Source organism: Pogoniulus pusillus, chromosome 9, assembly GCF_015220805.1.
Source record: "Pogoniulus pusillus isolate bPogPus1 chromosome 9, bPogPus1.pri, whole genome shotgun sequence".
Taxonomy (NCBI): Eukaryota; Metazoa; Chordata; class Aves; order Piciformes; family Lybiidae; genus Pogoniulus; species Pogoniulus pusillus.
In genome coordinates, this window is record NC_087272.1 from 16,574,590 (window position 1) to 16,593,834 (window position 19,245).

The window sequence follows — 19,245 nt, forward strand, 5'->3', positions numbered from 1 at the left end:
CATGGCAGATTTAGCTCAAATTAGTACATTTTAGCACTGCTGCCCAGAGCTATGAGTTGAGAAAATGGTGACTGTTAACTGTGGATTTTGGTCCAAGTTTGTGCAAAATCATAGAATCATAGAATCAGTCAGGGTTGGAAGGGGCCACAAGGATCATCTAATTCTAACCCCCCTGCCATGGGCAGGGACACCCTACCCTAGATCAGGATGGCCAGAGCCTCATCCAGCCTGGCCTTAAACACCTCCAGGGACAGGGCCTCAACCACCTCCCTGGGAAACCCATTCCAGGCTCTCACCACTCTTATGCTGAAGAACTTCCTCCTCACGTCCAGCCTGGACCTACCCATCTCCAGCTTCGCTCCAGCCAGTATTGGTGCTTGGGATTGCCCCAGCCCAGGTGCAGGACACTGCGCTTGGTCTTGTTGAGCCTCATGAGGTTGGCTTGTGCCCACCTCTCCAGCCTGTCCAGGTCCCTCTGCATGGCATCTCTTCCCTCCAGCCTGTCTGCTGCACCACACAGCTTGGTGTCACAGCAAACTTGCTGAGGGTGCACTCAGTGCCTCTGTCCATATTGCCTTTATCTATTTAAAGTAAACATCCCCCTCTGGGAGCAGAAGCTCACTGGGGTTTTCAGTCAGTACTGGAATGTCCAACAACTGCATGCACTGAGCCTGCTTTTGGAGACCCTCTCCAGCCATGGCTTACAAACTCTGACACACTGATATGGCACATGCTTTTGGCTGCTGTCTGTCCTTGTAACCTGTGACATATATTCATTAGGATACACTGCCGAGGGAGGTCTAAGGACCCTCTGGTGTTGAGTGTTGTGTTGCAATGAAAGGTGTGATGCCTACTGAAGTCCTGCAGTGAGCTGCTGCTGAAGGTGGAGAATCACTGCATAACATCACAAACGTTGTATTCAAATACCTGGAAGTGACTTGTGGGAGTTGTCGTCATTTGGGGCCATGAGCAAGCCAGGGCTGGGTGACAGGTGTCACTCTTGATCGTTTTAGAGAGACAGAATGTGAAAATACTGCACACTGGTTGGAAGTGTAAAGGCAGATTCTATTTACAGGTGCACACATGCAAAAGGCAATCAGGTAGAATGAACACATCCACAAGCTGAGCTGAGTCTGTCAGACTAAATCCATCCAGAATCCTCCACCCCTTACACCCTCGGCAGGCCTGCCACTAGGCCCTAACTGCTTTCCCCCTCCGACTTAGGCCGAGAAGGCCTCAGCAGGCCGCATGACGCAGCGCAGAATTCCCTGCCAGCGAGAGGCCATCTCCCACATGAGCCAGGAGATAAGAAGGGACCAGCGAGAGGCCATCTCCCACATGAGCCAGGAGATAAGAAGGGACCAGTGAGTGGCCATCTCCCACATGAGCCAGGAGATAAGAAGGGACCAGCGAGTGGCCATCTCCCACATGAGCCAGGAGATAAGAAGGGACCAGCGAGTGGCCATCTCCCACATGAGCCAGGAGATAAGAAGGGACCAGTGAGTGGCCATCTCCCACATGAGCCAGGACATAAGAAGGAACCAGCTAGTGGCCATCTCCCACATGAGCCAGGAGATAAGAAGGGACCAGCTAGTGGCCATCTCCCACATGAGCCAGGAGATAAGAAGGAACCAGCTAGTGGCCATCTCCCACATGAGCCAGGAGATAAGAAGGAACCAGCTAGTGGCCATCTCCCACATGAGCCAGGAGATAAGAAGGAACCTGTGCTCTTCTGGGAGACACCTGTGAAGGGAGGAGAGGAGAAGGGAAGGAGAGAGCTATTGGCCAGGCACTGGCTTAGTAGGCTGTGATACCAGAAAATGGAGTGGAATAACAATAGTACAACAGCCTGGGATGCCCAGATCCGTCCTCTGGGATGGGTGTTGGTCCCTGCAGTTTTCTTAGGGGACCCTGGGACCCCTCAAACTATGACAGGAGTACATATTAACAGATCAATGATCTGTTTTCAAAGTTTTGCTGCTTTGGCCGTGCCTATAACTGCGCCTGTGACGACACAATGCTGTGATCATGTCGTGTCTTCATCACCACCCTGTGCCACACAATTCATCTATCGTCACCACGGTAAGTGCAGTGAACGTTTGAAACGTTGTTTACACTCAGGAACTGGTAAAATGAAATATAGAGGAAACATAATTTTGTTCCCTGTAGGCTCCCAGAATTTGATGGAATTAAAAAGCAAAGAGTGTTTCACAGCCTGGGGGAGGGCTGGCTTCCGTCAGGTGTAAGTCTCTGCGGAACAGCTTGGTGAAACACTGGGCTAGGTTTCCATGGGTAGTGCAAGTTCTTAGAACTCTTCTGTTGAGGAGAATCTTAAAGTGTTATTACTTTTTAAAGGTACTGTATAAATACTGTATATGAAAGTAAATGTGTTATCGTTCATCACTCTGCAACCATTTAGGTCACACTGCCAAGTCAAATGGCTTTTGCGTGTGTTACCTGCCTGCTAAGCTCCATCAGAGGTTCTATGAAAATGCATTTCACTCTGCCAAACTAAATAATCTGTTGCCAAGAAACACACAGAGACTTTAAAAATAAGTATTTATCTATCTTTATGCAGTTTAGACAAGAATGGCTTTAAATATTTGATTGAAACAGGTCATTAATCAACACTTTTGCTTAAAAGTAGTCTCAATCTTTGGTGAGAGGATTTTATTTCAAGCATTTTTTGCATCCACAGGAGTTAACTTTAATGAATTTCTCCTATTACAGAAACCTTCTGATAACCATGTTCTCTAAGAAAGAAAAGGGCTTTAGTCCTAGTCCAAGATCTAGACAAAGACCAGGCCTCTTTTTTTGCCTCCCACTGGTTGAAACTAATTTTTATTGATTTGATGCCAGGTCTCTTTATCTTATGACTGCTTACGTGAGCAGTAACCACAGCTAAAACCTGGATCTACAGTACTCTAATGGTTCCCTGGTAACTGCTCAAGTATGCTTCCATACGCAGCTGTATGCACTCTTTTTTCTCTCCTTCCTCTTCAGAATTTCAAATTTAGAGTAAGAATGGTGAATTCATAGCCACTGCATCCAGCCTTTACTCAGACTGTTCTCTTGGGTCTTTCTGTTCTTAGCCCTTAAGGTTTTATTGCTACCTATCATTTACTGTATCTGAGACTTTCCAGGTGATGGATTTGTAGCATGAAGTCAATGAAAGTTAACTTGCTCTGGTAGAAATCTATGTATGTATGTATGGGTGGGCGGATGGATGGATGGAAGGATGAATTTTTTGGTGTTGGGTTTCAGGAAGACACTGTGTGGTCACTCACATGCTTTACTTCAGTTGTGATGGAAAATGTGTAACAAAGTGGAATAGTTTTCATTTAATCTCAAAAGCACAAAGGGTTTGTGCCTCATACTAGATAAATAAATATACTAAATAACAAGGATTAAATAGATATACAATTTTTAAATAAACAGAAAATTAAACATAGAACTTCAGTAAGTATACTGAAGTTTGAGGCCAATGGCAGTTGAACTTCTGTGTCTGAGGAGAGCTTGTCTCCTGCTTCAACATTCTTTCCACTGGAATTTGTAATCTATTTTTCTTCTCTAATGTACGTCTATTTCAGTGTTTCAGCAGAGAAAGAACTGATAGGTAGCTATGATAAATCAATTGTCATATTGCTGATTTAATAGATATCTGAACTTGTTATAAGCTAAACTGATCACTCAAAAGGCACACAGAAAACTTGCAGTGCTGCTAAAGAAAAGTCAGATTCAGATGCCAGTCACAGGAAAGTTTAATGTGAAGCATCCTATAAGAGATGGCTGAACTGGTGTTTATAATGATAATATGTGCAAATGAACTTCTTCAGATAGTTTCTTACTTGATTGTGCCATTGTTTCTGTGGAAAAATGATTGTTAGCACAAAAAGAATCATGTCTTTGGTACCTATATTACGAAGAAAGTCAGTATCATCAACCTCTTTGCAACAACATAGTCTCTCCTTGAGACATTTCCTTAAAACATTTTGAATTACCATACAAAGTTTGACTTTTTTTGTCCTAGGCATGGCATTCAACTATCTAATTGATACTGCCTCTAGAACCAATATTACAACAATGCTAGTGGAGTAACTGTGGAGTTATACCAATGAACTAAAAACCAAACTTATCTTAAAGCATCAGAGATTTGATGCACAGGCATGTTGTGCAAGACAACATAAATTTGATGTTCTATTTTCTTTGTTATCTGTCTTATCCCTTAGGGTTTCCTTTAGGCTTTTGTTGTTAGTAACTGTTGTGGATTTGGACACTAAGAAGTTAGGTAAACTGTGATTGTGCTAACAGATCAAGAGAAGATAGTTAAAAAAAAATCCACCAGATGGTTTTGGGGAAAAAATCCAACCATACAAACGAAAAAATAAACAGAAAATGTCTTCAGTATCCCTAGGATGCCAGAAAGTGCTCAGATGTCCTACTGTCAGCTCTTCTTTCTCCACAGCCTCTCTGAAATGTTGAAAGGGTGGTAGCTGTGTACCTCCTTTACTCCAAAGATATGAAACTCTAACGTTGCTTTCATGCAGAAAAATCAGCTGTTGTGTAACTGTCAGTGGTGGTTTTCAGCTTGTTCTCTGTGGAGTGTACAGTACTGCTCAGCAGAGGTTGGGGAAGGCACTATTGTGATAGAGCAAAAGGCATTATTTAATGAAAGGACTTTAATGAACTAATTGTATTTTCCTTGCAAATTACTGCTGGACTTACTTTTTTCCCGCTTCCTCAGAGGTCTTTAGGCTGTGTCTGAAGCCAGAAAGGGAAGGTAGGAGATAGGACTCTTGGTTGTATCAGTCCTAGTTGCACCATTGTCTGCCCCTGCCTTTCCTCTCCACTTGCCAGTATCCCCTTGGCTCTGCTGCTGTCCTGTACTAAGTGACAGGACACTTAGTCTCAGCACAGTCTTACAGGGCCTGGAAATCCTGGAGAAAAAATTGCACTTTGGTTGGTAACTCTTCCTTGTCCTGCTGCTTCTAGACTGAATGCAGCCTTCATGCCATAAGGTTCTGAGGCAAGACAAGTCCATGGGGGTGTGTGTGATTTGCACAGTTGGAGGGGAAGGAGAAAATGTAATTCTGCCAAACTGGGCTTTTGGAAAGGATGGGAGCTGCTTGATTTTGCCAAGTGGTTTTCAATTCTTCATGATGTCACTGACAGATGAGTTAGGGACCTGAGTGCAAGTACAGGGCAAAGAGCTGAGTGATAAACTACATCTGTGTAGTAGTACTGCAAGGCTTTGTAATCTATACCAAAGCTATAAACACCAGAAGTGTGGATGATATATCTGTATTTGTGAATATGTATATGCATGAAAAAAACTCATAGTATTTCTAGCCATTGTATGGAGCAGTGCTGAGATATTTTTTCATTGATTTTTGGGAAAACCCACTAAAAACCTCCTGATTAAGAGTTGTCACGATTCCGTGGTACAAATCCCTGAGAAAAATGAGGTAGAAGGCCCTTTGGCCTGGAAACAGGCAGTGAATCAATATCAAGCACAAGGCTGGAACAGCCCAGAAACCATTTTGTAAATCGCACAATCTGTGTACTCTAGCAATTGCTTCTATTTCATCTGAATGTGAATAGCTGGTGTCAGAAGCCTAACACATCTTGATCATTTAATGGATTGCTTGGAAACACTGTTAGAACTTCTTTCACTATTTTAGCGTCATGCTTTTTTTCCTCCTGTGTTTGGGCCTCCTTGAGATAATATCACCAGGCCTAGTACCATGTTTCCACCAGAGATACAAGGACAGGTAAGATTCTGCCCAGAGAGGTGGTGGAGTTGCGTTTCCTGGAGGTGTTCAGGAAGTGTGTAGATGTAGTTTCAAGATACAGATTAGTGGTCATGGTAGTTGAGTTATGGATGGACTTGATGATCTTAAGGGTCAAACCTTAATGATTCTATGATTCCTATTTAATAGCATGTGAATGTCACAGAAATTGCAGCTGTCACATCTGGAGTTCAGTGATATAGCACTTTTCACAAAGGGTCAATTACCTGCCTGGGCACTGCAGTGAGTAGAGACCAACCCTCTAACAGAATGCTCTAATGGTATTTTCCTCCTCAAAATTTCTGCTGTGGGACTTTCCACAGCTGGAGCTGTTTAACAGTAAGTGCAGAGTGGGAAAAGAGCAGGAAAGTTTCTTGCTCCTTTTCCCACAAAACCCATAAAATGTATTGGCTGGCCAAGAAATAACATGTTACCATGTAACATGTTCAACTGGAGGAAGTGTTTTTGACATTTAAAAGGGTGTTTTAAAATCATCGCATTCGCAGTTCTGTTGGAGAACAGCAAGAGCTAGGCTGCTCCCCAGGGAGAGGTGAGCTGGGAGGTGAGGCAGCCACACGGCAAGCCAAGCAGGGGCAGGCAGGGACAGGCAGAGGCAGGCGGTGTCACCACAGCAGGGTACGGTCACACGGCACCGGAGGCAGACAATGGCCCTAACAAATCCTTTCAAAACTTCTCTAGTAGTTTTATGTATCTAGATAGAGCCCCAGGACACAAGGTGAGTATTCTGCTAATAGATCTTCTGGGAGTGATCGATAAATGTACTGCCTGCTTGTAAAAATCCTTGACCAGAAATTGCCTGCCACTGGAGTCCGTAAAGAGTTTCTACACCAGGAGAAACAGTAGAGCTTAGAGCATTTCGCTTTTCTTCTTTGCACAGCTTACTTCGCTTTTTGTTTTAACTGTGAAGATCAATTTCAGCTAATGTCAGAGAGGTTATTCTTTATGTAAAATACACAAAATGTGATGTATTGTAGTGTAATGATCAATCCTGTCAGTGTTGCTGCCAAGGACATTAATTGAAAGTTGCTCTAACTAAGCTGTTTCTAGAAAGACTGTTGTTCAGCCAACTGTTGCTGTCAACTTATTTATTTCTTAGGGAGCTGGGGGATCAACATTTAAGAAATGTTTCAAAGGGGTGGCTTTTGTTCAAGGACTCTTGAAACTCTCTCTGCTGCCCTCTTTGTTCTTATTTTCCTACTTGCATGCTTTGCCCGTGTAAAGTATTTATCAGAAAATGCATGTGTTTGCATGGGGATGTTGCTTATGGCTCTACATGGACCACAGAGATCCATCTTCAGACTCCCCTGGAGGGAGTGACATACAGTAAACAGCTCCCTCCCACTGGCAGGTATGCAATAGTTTTCATTCTGGCTTGTCTAACTTCTCTCAAAATCACATTAGGATAGTTAATGTCACTGATTTTTCTGGATTCCTAGGGGTTAAATATGTCCTTCTGTTGCTCTAAGTTTTTTCAGGTGACTGCCTTTAAGATATGCAAATGATGTTCATTTCCTTTGTGTGGGCAGACTGTGGACAGTCTGTAAACAGTGTTAATAGACCATAGACAGTCTATTAATTGTAGCAGTTCTAATTCACTTAACTGTTATGGGTAGAAATACTTATGTACATATACACTTATGTGCTTTAGTAATTTTTAAAAGATAAAAAGGGCCAAAATTCTAGATAGAAAGAGAAAAAAGTCGAGGAGTTAGTTTAACCAATACAGTATTGTAATTAGTAGCTGACTAATTATTTACTAATATGTGGTGTTGATTCTAACACAGATAAATGCTTTGCCAACAAAAAAAATCGTTATGCAAGAATTAGTAGTCAAATCAAAGTCTTCCAAGCAATACAAAAGATACTGTGATTTCTCTGTGATTTTGAAGATAATTCTCAGTAACTATGAACTATTTATGACACCCATGGGATCTCAGAAGTAGATGAAGCTAGTGACACAATGAAAGAATCAGGATTACTATAAAAAAAGTTTAGTGGATTGTATAATTTTACTTTTTTCCTTGTTTCTGTTGAGTTTCTTAAATAGAATGCCAGATTTTATCAAAATACCCTAAATTCTCACTTTTAAAGCTAAGAATCAAAGAAAAATCCCAAAGTTCATTGATCATACAAGGAAAAAACCCCAACTTTTTGGTGTGCCTTTTATTACCTTTGAAAAGGCATTCTAGAGATAATAGATTATCTCCAAACCCTGTAAAATTTATTGATGTGAACATCACAGCTCTTTTTTTGTGTGTGTCTTTCAATTATGCTGCTTCTTTAGTCCAATTGCCTCACATTTTGTTGCAAAAATAATTTGCTAACAAGGCCATTCCCTGCACAGCAATAAAAATGAGAATGTGATGAGTGCTCTTTCTTACCATAGGATGTGTACCACAGCAAGACAGGAGAGGATTTGAAGAAGCATGTCTTGGTGGTTTCACTGAAGCCTATAGGTGTTTCAGGTTCTCAGGGACAAAGCTTCCACATTCATTTATTTGTATAAGTCAGGGATGCTGATCCACAGGTCTGTAATGGTGTATGGCTCTTGGAGAGTGTAAATAAAAGTCCTTAAGTTGGGTATGCCATCTAGCAGACAACAGGGGCCAGGCTGGCATTGTGTCTGAATATCTAAAAGTTAATGTGTGTAAGTTGGCAAGCCAGCAGACTAGGATATGATACAGATAGATTGTGTCAGTGCATGTCAAAGTGGTGGTGGAGCGGGGAGACAGTTATCACCTTCTGCCAGGACATGCTGGAGCCAGAATCCTTCTCAGCTCTAGAGACAGAGATGCAAAAAACCCCAAGGTCCTCTCTATAAGACTTCAGCCAATTATGAAGAATTCACATCAGATTGGGAGGGGAGCAGAATTTTATTCTCAAATACTGAAGTTCCAGAAAATTTAGAGTGGAAAAAAAGTTCATAAATCTCATGCATGGATCAAGCTGTTCATAAAATGTGTTTCACTCTGAAGTCACAAAGCCAAAGAACTTAGTTCTCTGGCCCAAACACCAGTCAATACTGGTGTAAAGGAATTGATGGCTCCTGTAACAGACTCTAGGGAAACCAGTGGACATAGTTCATTGCTTCCCTCATTGGTACTGCCAGAGTACATAAGACCTCACCTAGGGAGTGTGCACTCTCTTCACATCCACTCAGACCCCATGAAGCATAAAAGAACAGGGGGCATAGAGTTCACAGAAAGGAAAAATTCCAGTGGAAGCAGTAAAAATAGGAAAAGTGGTTCTTTTGTAAGAATAAAGATGGCCTTCATGTTTTTCAGACTTTTACCAGCAAAGATTTTTTTCAAAATCTATGTACTGGCTGCAAGAAGTCTGAAGTTAATTTCTAGCTGGATGAAAAGGAATGGTAATATTTGAAGATAAATAACACAAAATTTGAAGTAGCAGATAAGGAGGATAATGAACTAATCCAGAGAGAATTGCTTCTGCTGAGGCAAAGGTTATCACTTTTATAACAGCATTATTCAGCCCTGAACTTTCTTAGAATTATTTGATCATTCCCTGGTAAACCCTGGTTTAATAACATTTTTCTTTCTTTCACTTTAAATGGGTTCTGTGATAAGTGTGGTAGTTTTCACACAACACTGAGCACACACTGCTTTGCCTAGTGAGGATTTGACCTTATATCATCTTGCACTTGGTGCATTTGGAAAAACAAGAGGCTAAAGTGTCAGGAGTTTTACTGTAACTGTGATTCTAAGTTTTACATCTCTTTTTTTTTGTGAGCTGTCTCTTTAGACACTAAGTATTATGATTCACTGTGTCAGACTGGGATTGCTGCTTCATATCTTTAAGATTGACAAGGGAATTGTACTGTGTGACTCACTAACAGAAATGTTTTAGAATTGAGATTTGTAGGAAATCTGTTGGGACCAAAGAGGAATATCTGTGCACGCACAGAAACAACATAATCTTGAATGTTAGCTGCCTCCTTGGCCTTTACAGAATTTGCCAGTCTGGGTGCTTATCAGAAATGGAAACTAGTTGTCATTTGGATTTGGTGAATTCATCTGCACGACGTTCTCCCTCTGTCACAAAGGATGCCTTTTTATGCTGCTACATCTTATTCTAATTTAGAAGTATGATATTTTGAAAAAAAAAAAAACACCAAACCCCAACAGTTTAGAAGGACAGACCTTGTTCAGCTGCAAAGACTTTCAAGAAATTAAAATGGGCTCCCTTATCAAAGATATCTGCCACTATGTATTTTCCTACTGCTTTTACCTGCCACCCTCCTCTGTCACAGCTGTGCCGTGTACCTACACATCTTCTCATGTATTTTTTTTTTGGGGGGGCGTTTTTGTGAATTGTCCATCAGATGGGCATGGCCCAGGCAGCTCCCATTTTTACTACACTCACGTATGCATAGGGAAAAGCTGGATACTTGGGCCAAAATGAATGCAGTGGCCAGGTTTTCAGTCTTCAGGACCTGAATCAGGAATCTGTGTAGTGGTGATCTGCTTCATTTTCACCTGGGCAGGTGTAATGGGGTGTACTATGCAGCAGAGTTCTTCTCTTCTGGAAAACCTTTAGTTTCCTCCTGAGTGGCTACAGATCAGCCAGTCCCCATTGTGCCTGAATGCAGACAACACTAGGAGAAAACAGCAAATCAGGAGGAAGAGTTCACATGAGAAAGCAGAGGTCAGTGTCTCTTGAAGCATATCCCTAACAACAGATTAATCTAAAAAAAAAAAAGGAAGTATTTTTCACAAATAAGAAGTAGCTTCTGTCCATCTGCACCTTTGCCTGGTTTTGCTGTAGGATGTAAAATTTGACACAAAACCTGATGTATGAAAATATGACCACAGAAAGAATTTGGATGAAGAACAATAGCCAGAATATTTATTAACAACTAAACTCCAAAGATGCAAAATGCTGGAAAGATTTCAAGCTGCACAAACTCTTGGGCTGGATCCCACATTTGCAGTGCTGTTTCTTGGTTGATTAGGATAGTGGCCTTGTACACAAACGAGAATGACTTGCACTAGACATGGAGGTTTGCAATTATGGTCAAACAGGTGTTTTTATTTTATTGCTGTACGGAAGGATATTTATGAGTTTCTTGACATTCACTTGCCAGGTTCAGTCCTTTGAATTAATTGGTTTTTATTCCTTGTGTTGTGCATCATTCCCAGCAGCAGGATTTAGTTTTGTCCCACCTGTGACTTCACATAATGTTCCTCAGTTTAATTTTTAGGCTTTGGCATTCTCAGGCTAGGGCAAGGCTGCTATGGGTTATAAATGAATTAACGAAAATAAACATGAAGCAGTTCTTCAAATCTGAATTAAAGCTCTGTAAAATGTTTATACTTTTAATTTCTGTATCTGCCATCCATGCTTTTTTTTTTTTTTTTTTTTTTTTTGTAACAGAAATGCTCATCTATACTAACCTTGAACTCTACAAATGAAATTCATTGTTTAAAATGAAAATACTTGAAAACACATTCATCTTGAAGGAGATGTTATGTGATGGGTGCATGGACTTGACTGAATTTCGTATTAGTATAATTTCATGCTGATGAATTAAGAAAAAAAGTAATTTTTGCTTTTTGGCTGATTTAAGATTTTATATACCAATTTTCAGTTCACTCTGTATTTGTTTACATACTTCCCTATGGTAGGGGAAGATTCAAGGCTTTGCAGACATTTTGTTGACAGCATTATACCTCTTGCTCTTCTGAAGAGGAAGTGCATTCATGAGGAATGAAACACTATACTTAACTTGAAGTACAGTGAAATCAGTGAATTAGCTTTAATTAATGCCATAATTCAGTTTTAATTATTTGCAGACAAATGAAACCAGGGAATTTTCTTTCTGTAGAACCAGTGATGTGCTGAAACCAAACCATTCCTTTAGCTTTGAGTGCTAAGTTTTTTTTAATTGGATGTGGGAACAACTTGTTATCTTCTGCTTGTATTGTGTGGCTTACTCAACATATGAATAATGGTGTACAAAATAATGAGACTGCTGTGTGTAAAAGCACTTTGGTGTCTTGTGGAATAGAAAAGTGTACTTGTGTGCGCTTGGTAGAATCTGGGTAGTTCCTTCTAGTTGTTTTTCTTCCCATCTTTTTTTTTTTTTTTTTTTTTTTTTTTGGTTTTTAGGTTCCTTTCAGGTAGGGCACTGGGACAAGGATTCACAAGAACTTCTAAAATGCAGTTATCAAAATAGTTAAACACTAAGATGAATAAGTCCCTAAGAGTAGATGAATTTTGGTGAGTGGCACAAGAATTGATTTTTAGCCTATGTTACAACTTTGAAATGAATTAATTTCTAACTCACAGTAACAACCACTGCATCTGATCAGTACAGATGGCATTGGGTAACCTTCTCTACAAAGTTTTATTATACAGACATTCACCAAGTGCTATGTCTGGCAGTATTAAGACCTATTGTGAAACAAAGTGAAAATGTGGAGAAAGATGATAAGGGACTACGTACAATTGAATTCCAAAGCTAAACAGCGAATACTGTCTTTTCAGGGAGATAATGAAACAATGAAGGACAGAAATGAAAAGTTATTAATAGTATTATTTGGGCTTGATCAGACAAGAAAAGACCAGCAAGTGAGTTAGACTGGATATCAACTGTTTGAATATCTTGGCTTTTTTAAGTTCAAGTGGTAATCCTAATTAAATATACATTTTCACATCTAAATGTGAAAATAATTGTAATGTCTCAGTGAAAAGAGGACCATCTCTTTCTTTTGGTAACAAGTCTTTATGTATCATTTATGCAAGGAATAATTAATAGCATGCTTATGCAGCTTTTATCACTACATAACTTGTATCAGATATGTTGAAAACTCTTTAATAGAGTGGAACAAAGTCTTTCTTTGAATTATTTTAAATCAGTTTGATAAGTGTATAATTTCTGGAGATAAACAAGATGGTACAGATGAAATCTGAAGCACCTTGAAATGAACAGGCCCTCAAAAGACATTCATGCAACTGCCAAAGGAAAGAAGGTGAAGATAACAAAAGTCACTTTTCTGTTTCCTTGCAGAGCTCAGTGTTGCGTGTAGCTCAGCTGAACCTGGAAATTAATCCAGAAATGTGTTTACATTTTAAATTATTTAAATGTCATATGCTATTTAAGAATAAAGTTTTCATTTGTAGAGAGGTATGCAGAACTCCACAGGCATTTAGAAATTAAAACAAAAAAATGTAGGAGACTGAGATAAATACTAAGTTTCCTGGCAATGCTATAGCAAATTCTAAGCAAAGCTTTACTGACCATCTGCACTAGTTTACATCTTTAGAGTTTAGTCCCTTTTTTCTATGGTGCTGAAACTCTGCATGAGAATAAGTTAGATGCTTGATGAAAGCTAATTTTTACAGTCTAGGTTGGGATTTTATGCTTTATGTCAATACTTAATGTCAATGCTTTATGTCAGTATTCAAGGTACAGCATCTCTAGACAGGAAGTTGTCATGGCTATGTTTGATTTGAAAATACAGCATTTTGTTTGCTATTTTCACATGTGTTTTCCTCTGCTGAGACACAACAAGGTAAATTAATTATTCATTTATCAGCCAGAGACACTCAAGGGTATTTTCCTTGTAAGAATGCTGGAAAAAAGAAATCTGTACTTTCTACAATTGGAGTTACCAATTGTATTTGCATGTGAAAATATGAGTTTGATATTCTTTGTTAGAAAATACCTTGAGTTACTGGGAAAAAAAAAGGTGAAGCAGTCACAGTTTTCCATAGAAAGTGAAGACATTCCCATGTCATCCTTAGTCTGTTCTTTTTCTTGCAAATTAATGAAATAACTGAATGAATCCTTTTATCATTTGTTCTCAACATGTAGCAGTCCCTCTGAACCTGAAGCACATTTCTTTTTTTCACTTAGTCCATGTCTACAGAAAAATAAGGTTTATAATTAAAAATGTTATTATAGGCTGAAATGTACAGTGGTAGGATTGACACTATAATAAGAAAGGGAAGTTTTACTCTGTTTTCTGAAAGACTAAGAAACTCAGACCTTATCTAAGACTTTGCTATTATAGTTCAGAGAGCTTTGCTGAGACAAAATTTGTGGCTGTAATTTAGTTTATAGGCTTACAATCTATATGAATGAATTCAAATAATTTCCTCCAAAATATGGCTGTTCATAACATGCCAAATATTGAGTTATGTTTATCAGTTTTGGTATCTAGGTTACAGTTTCCATTGAAACAGGCAAGACATAATTAAATTCCCACAACACAGAAATATTTGGTACTGTGACAAGTCTCCTTTACAGTGTTGTTTTGTGGGCTAAATATTGATAGGTTTATCTTCTTTTGTATCTCACCAGCATCTCTTATGAGGCTTATGAGAAATAATATAAGTAATCTGGAAGGAGGAGACATGCTAATTTCTGTGCTGCTGCAAAAGGTTGCATTATTTCAGTATTAGACCCTTCTAAAGGATTCTCCAAATAGAATAATTTATATTTGGGTTGCAAAAGAGATCAGTTTAAGACTAGAGATGTGGCTGTGTTAGTCACAGGATGAAAACTAAAGAAAAGAGGAAGGGGCTTATTTTTCTCAAGATGCACACTGGTAGTTGTTTCTTCTTCTACCACTGTTTTTTAAGGCTATAGCATGCATTTGTTGGCTTATCAAGTCAAGCATGTTTTCAGAGGAACTAAATCTTTTTCCCTTTGGCAAGATGATGGATGATCAAATGGGACATAATTGAACTCTGATGACAACACAACTCGGCTTTGCGAGTAGATTATTAGAAATTATTATAATATAAAAATGTAATAAAATGTGGCAAAACTATTATAGGAATGTTAATTTTATTTATACTCATCACAGAAATACAGAAATATTAAAAAGAAGGAGCTAAGTATGAATGCAGCATGTTTACATGATTTTCTCATTATACCAGTTTATAAATTGTTTATTACACTACTAATCCTTATGTGTTCTTCTTCTCCCTACTTAACAAATGTAACAATAACTATTCTTCTTCAGAGGCAAATATCTTTCATAAGCAGATCAATTGTCTTTCTTATTAATTTTATCAGAAAGACAATTTTCACATTCTAATATGGTTATCTTGATCTTAAATTATTTGCAACTTTGCATAATAATGAAGTTCTCAAGGCAACTGATAAGAATTCAGTACAAAGCAGTGCTAATAATTTTCCTTGGAGGTTGAGTGGGCGTAATAACACCAGGAATGATGTTGATTTTTCATGTCTTCATCCCAAATGGATAGGCTTCTCATTCACTTCCTAATAAAGAGATAAGAATGATTGTTATTATTATAACTAACAACAACAACAATAATAATAATAATAATAATAATAATAATAATAATAATAATAATAATCTGGAAGGAGAACCAGGTGGAGGTGAGGAGTACATTCCATATTTAAACAATACAGTGCACAACATGGCCTCATACATCCAGATCTGCTACAACCTAGCTATATGTAAAACCTTGTGAGACAGATCTTTGATGATTTAATCTTTCTGACTTGTCTAGAAGGCACAGTGGAAGAGTTTTTCTTCTTTCTTTAGTGGAGTAAGAAAAAATCTTGTATTTTTTGCATGTCTCTGTTTTCAGAGCACTGCTAATATTCACCTTGTTCTTCAAATGCACACTGTTATTACCTAGAGCAGACACCTTGGCCATTAAAGACCATAGTAACACATGTACTGTTGTAATTGGGATGAAAGCAGACTCATTAAGCTGCCAGGTTATGTTCTACATATTGTCATGGCTCAGCAATTGTGACATTACAGCTTCTCACTATGGCCTTTTTTGCTGAATTTAAGAGACTCATGGAAACTCACTTATCCTCGATGGCATGGCCTCTGCCTTTATTCTGTTTGCAGAGACAGATTTAAGCACACACTGCATGTTTTTGCACACATGGTCATGTGCCTTTGGGTGTCTGGAACTGCCTATGGGCTGTAGCTTGCAACGTCCACCCACTGGCACAAGCAAATGCAGGAAGCAGAGCTAGCACAGAGCAGATGGATGCCTGAAAGCTTTGCAGGAGACAGATTGCTAGCTTGTTTCTGCAGTTCAGCTGCCCCAATGAGCTGAGAAAGGCTGCACTGAGCTGGGTCTCTTCTGGAAATTTAAATTTTAGTTTCATATATTCCCTAAAGCTGCCAGGGACTTAACTGCCTCTGGCTCTGCACAGCTCAGCCCTGAGAATGTGACAATTAAACACATTTTTCGACTTTATGACAACTTTTAGTAATGCCTGGCCTGGAGTGCTTTATGCCCCTTCTTAAGGCCCACAAGATGTGATTCTAAAGCTAAGGCAAATTTTTAGAAGGGACCATTCATAAGGATTTTTTACACAGTGAAAGTTCTGTATTTTTACAGATATGGTGTATTTATGGAGTGCTATGGCAACAGCTCTGCAGTCAGGGATGTTGTTAGAATGATTCCCTTAATTCCCGGTGCAGCTCTCACTGCTCAAATAAACAGCTCTGTTTACTTTAGACTCTAAGCCTTGGATTACCTATTTATGACTTCTACAAACACAAATGGGAAAAAAACCCACAACTTCCCCCTCCTCCCCCAAAACACAATTAATTGATTGCTTAGTAATTGTTTATATCTGGTGCTGAAGTTCTCCTTTATGTGTAGCTGTAAATGCAGGTAAATTTTTTTATTTTCATAATTATATCTCAGCTTTCACTGGTGTTGACTTAAAACAGAAGGAAAAGCATATACCAATGAGATCTACTGTGTAGAAATTTCCTTAGTTGCAGTGGAGTAATGTATTTGTACCGAAGAAAATTGTAGAAATATAACTTCATGAATATTCATGCTGTATTATTTCTCTAAGAGGTCATATACTAAATGTCTTATTCAATTTGTATGTAGTTTTCTTTGATTTTTTTTTTCTCTATTTGTTTGTTTTTCCCTACAGAAGTGCTTGGAGGGGATGAAAACATAGGTGTAGGTGCTAGGATCTGACCTAGACACTTTTTGCTGTTATGAGGCCAGGGTTACACTAAAAAAGCCATAGAAGTGAAAATCAACAGAAAAATTTGCAAGTGGTTATAATTGTCAAATTGCCACCAGGCAGGCAATGGGGAATTTATTTGGGCCCAATCTGTCACCAGTACACAGTTTGTAAGCAAAGCATGCATTTGAGAGCAGAGCCACACTCACTGACCTCCCTCAGCAGCCCTCTCACTGAAAGGGTGGGGTTTGCAGAATGCTTCCACACGAGTTGCCTGAGGTCACTGTAATGGAGGGGTAATTAATTGATTGTGAGATGGTATTTTTCAAAATTAATATTGTTTATTAATTTTGGTATTCAAAACTCTCACCACCCCCAGCCACTAATTTTAATAATAATTAGGTTCCCTTGCAACATTTGTATAACATTTCCAGTATAATGGAAAGATTATACAAAGGAATAACTACTCTAGAAATAACTAGCAAGAATGTATAAACATTAATTGAACTGGAAGAGAAGGTTCCTGAGGTCAGTAGATTGCTTGTGGTTAATTATACTGCTTGTCCACTAGATGGACTCAAGGAGATCTGTTCTGCTTATGGCAATTAGTGAATTACAAGAGCCTTTAAGTATTTACTCATGAAATATTAGTCTCTGGATTCCCAGGACTAGCTGCAGCTTCAAACAGTACCCAAACACTTGCAGAGGGTGCTCTTGGTGTTTTCTTAGTCGCTGAGGCTTCTGAGGCTGCTGGGGAAAGGAGGTAGATGATCTCTGACCTTATCCTAATTTCTCTGGACAATCTGTGTGTCTCCAGGACTCCTTGTTTTGGCAGGTGTAGGCAGGATGTCTTGCAATGTGCAGTGTTAGCATGACATCATGCTGGCTACGCAGGCTAATCGTGTGGAGGCATTTAGAAGTTGTTCCTTGTAAACTCGAAGCAAGCAGTTTCCAGGCAGTTCAGGATGCAATAAGGCTGTGAGGCAGAGCACTGCCAGAAGCAGAGAGCAATAGCAGCAGGCAAGCACAAATACAACAGCAGAGCACTTTGTGTTACCTGCTCATTGCTTTGTATCAATGTAGTCCGGGACCTAATGGGCCTTTGGACACAGAATAGCTAATCAGAATGGCAGTTAGCTGAGCTTGACCATATTAGGTGAAGCCATAGGCTTGATTTACCCAAATTTGGGAAAAAAAACATAGGCATTGCATGAGGCAGGCACAAGCCAAGCATATGTACCTGGTTTACCACAGGATGCAAACAGGAGTAGAACAGGTCTGGGCAAGCCAGAGTCCTTAGACTCAGTGGCTTATCAATGGGTGGACCCTTTAGATCTGTGAGTCTGTAACCTTCTTACTGATTGCATGGTAGCAGTACAGAGTTAAACCAAGTACCAGCCTGAAGCAATTAATTGTATAATTCTTCAAGTCATGCAATAGTGATGACATTCACAAAGAGCATTTTGGACTATACAATTCTTACTTTCATACCAGACTCATAATTGAAGGGCAGGAATACTAGACACATTTGTTATGTCTTCCTCATACTCCACTGCCTATTCCTGTGTATATGTATATAATTACCAGCATGAAAAGAACTACATTTGTCTTCTTTCTGCTGCCATGTAGGTGTATATATGTGTGTGGTACATATGAAATAGATATTTTGGCTGCTGTAATATCTAGAGTACATCTTCTACAGAGTAGCAACTCATGACTGATGTGGGAGAAACCCAGTGACAAATAGCTCTCCATGAAACTGCAGCCATTGCTGAAGGAAGGCAGAATTCTTAGTGACTAAAGGTTTTTCCCTTTCCTCTGAAATGATGGCTTTTGACCTGAAAATCAGTGTCAGAGTACATTACAACACTTAAGATGGTTTGCCCTGCAATCAAAGAGTTGAACTAATTACAACTGAACAGCAAGAGTTTTGAGGAATGTATCTGCATACATTTCCACATAGTATTTATCACACTGTGATTTCAGAACTGGAAAAGTAACACAAAATCATTCTGTTATATAATATTAATGACAAGAAAATTTTCTTGCCTGAATGGGGACTGTTGGGTAGATGTCAAGCATATGATTGCCTAACTGCCACATCGTCTGCATTCTTACTTTCTCTTGTCCTCTACTCTCCAAAATATAATATCTCTATTTCCTTTTTACTGCCTGATTTGAATGTATCAGATTTACTGCCAAACTTCACACATTCTTCAGCAAAGTCATTACAAGCATGATGAAACAAACATAATATAATGGTGTGAAAGGACACTCCAACTGTATCATGCATTTGCGCATGCATACCACCACACCTTTTGAGATTAAAACTGTTCATATCTCCTTCAGATTCATATGCTAATACATAAAGAAATGAAAAACCTGCTGCAGTGATGCTGACTATACCAAAAAATCAGAGAAACAGTCATCCATCTTCAAAACTGTTTTTGTCTTGCTGCTTATTACTTGCCTGAAGGGAGC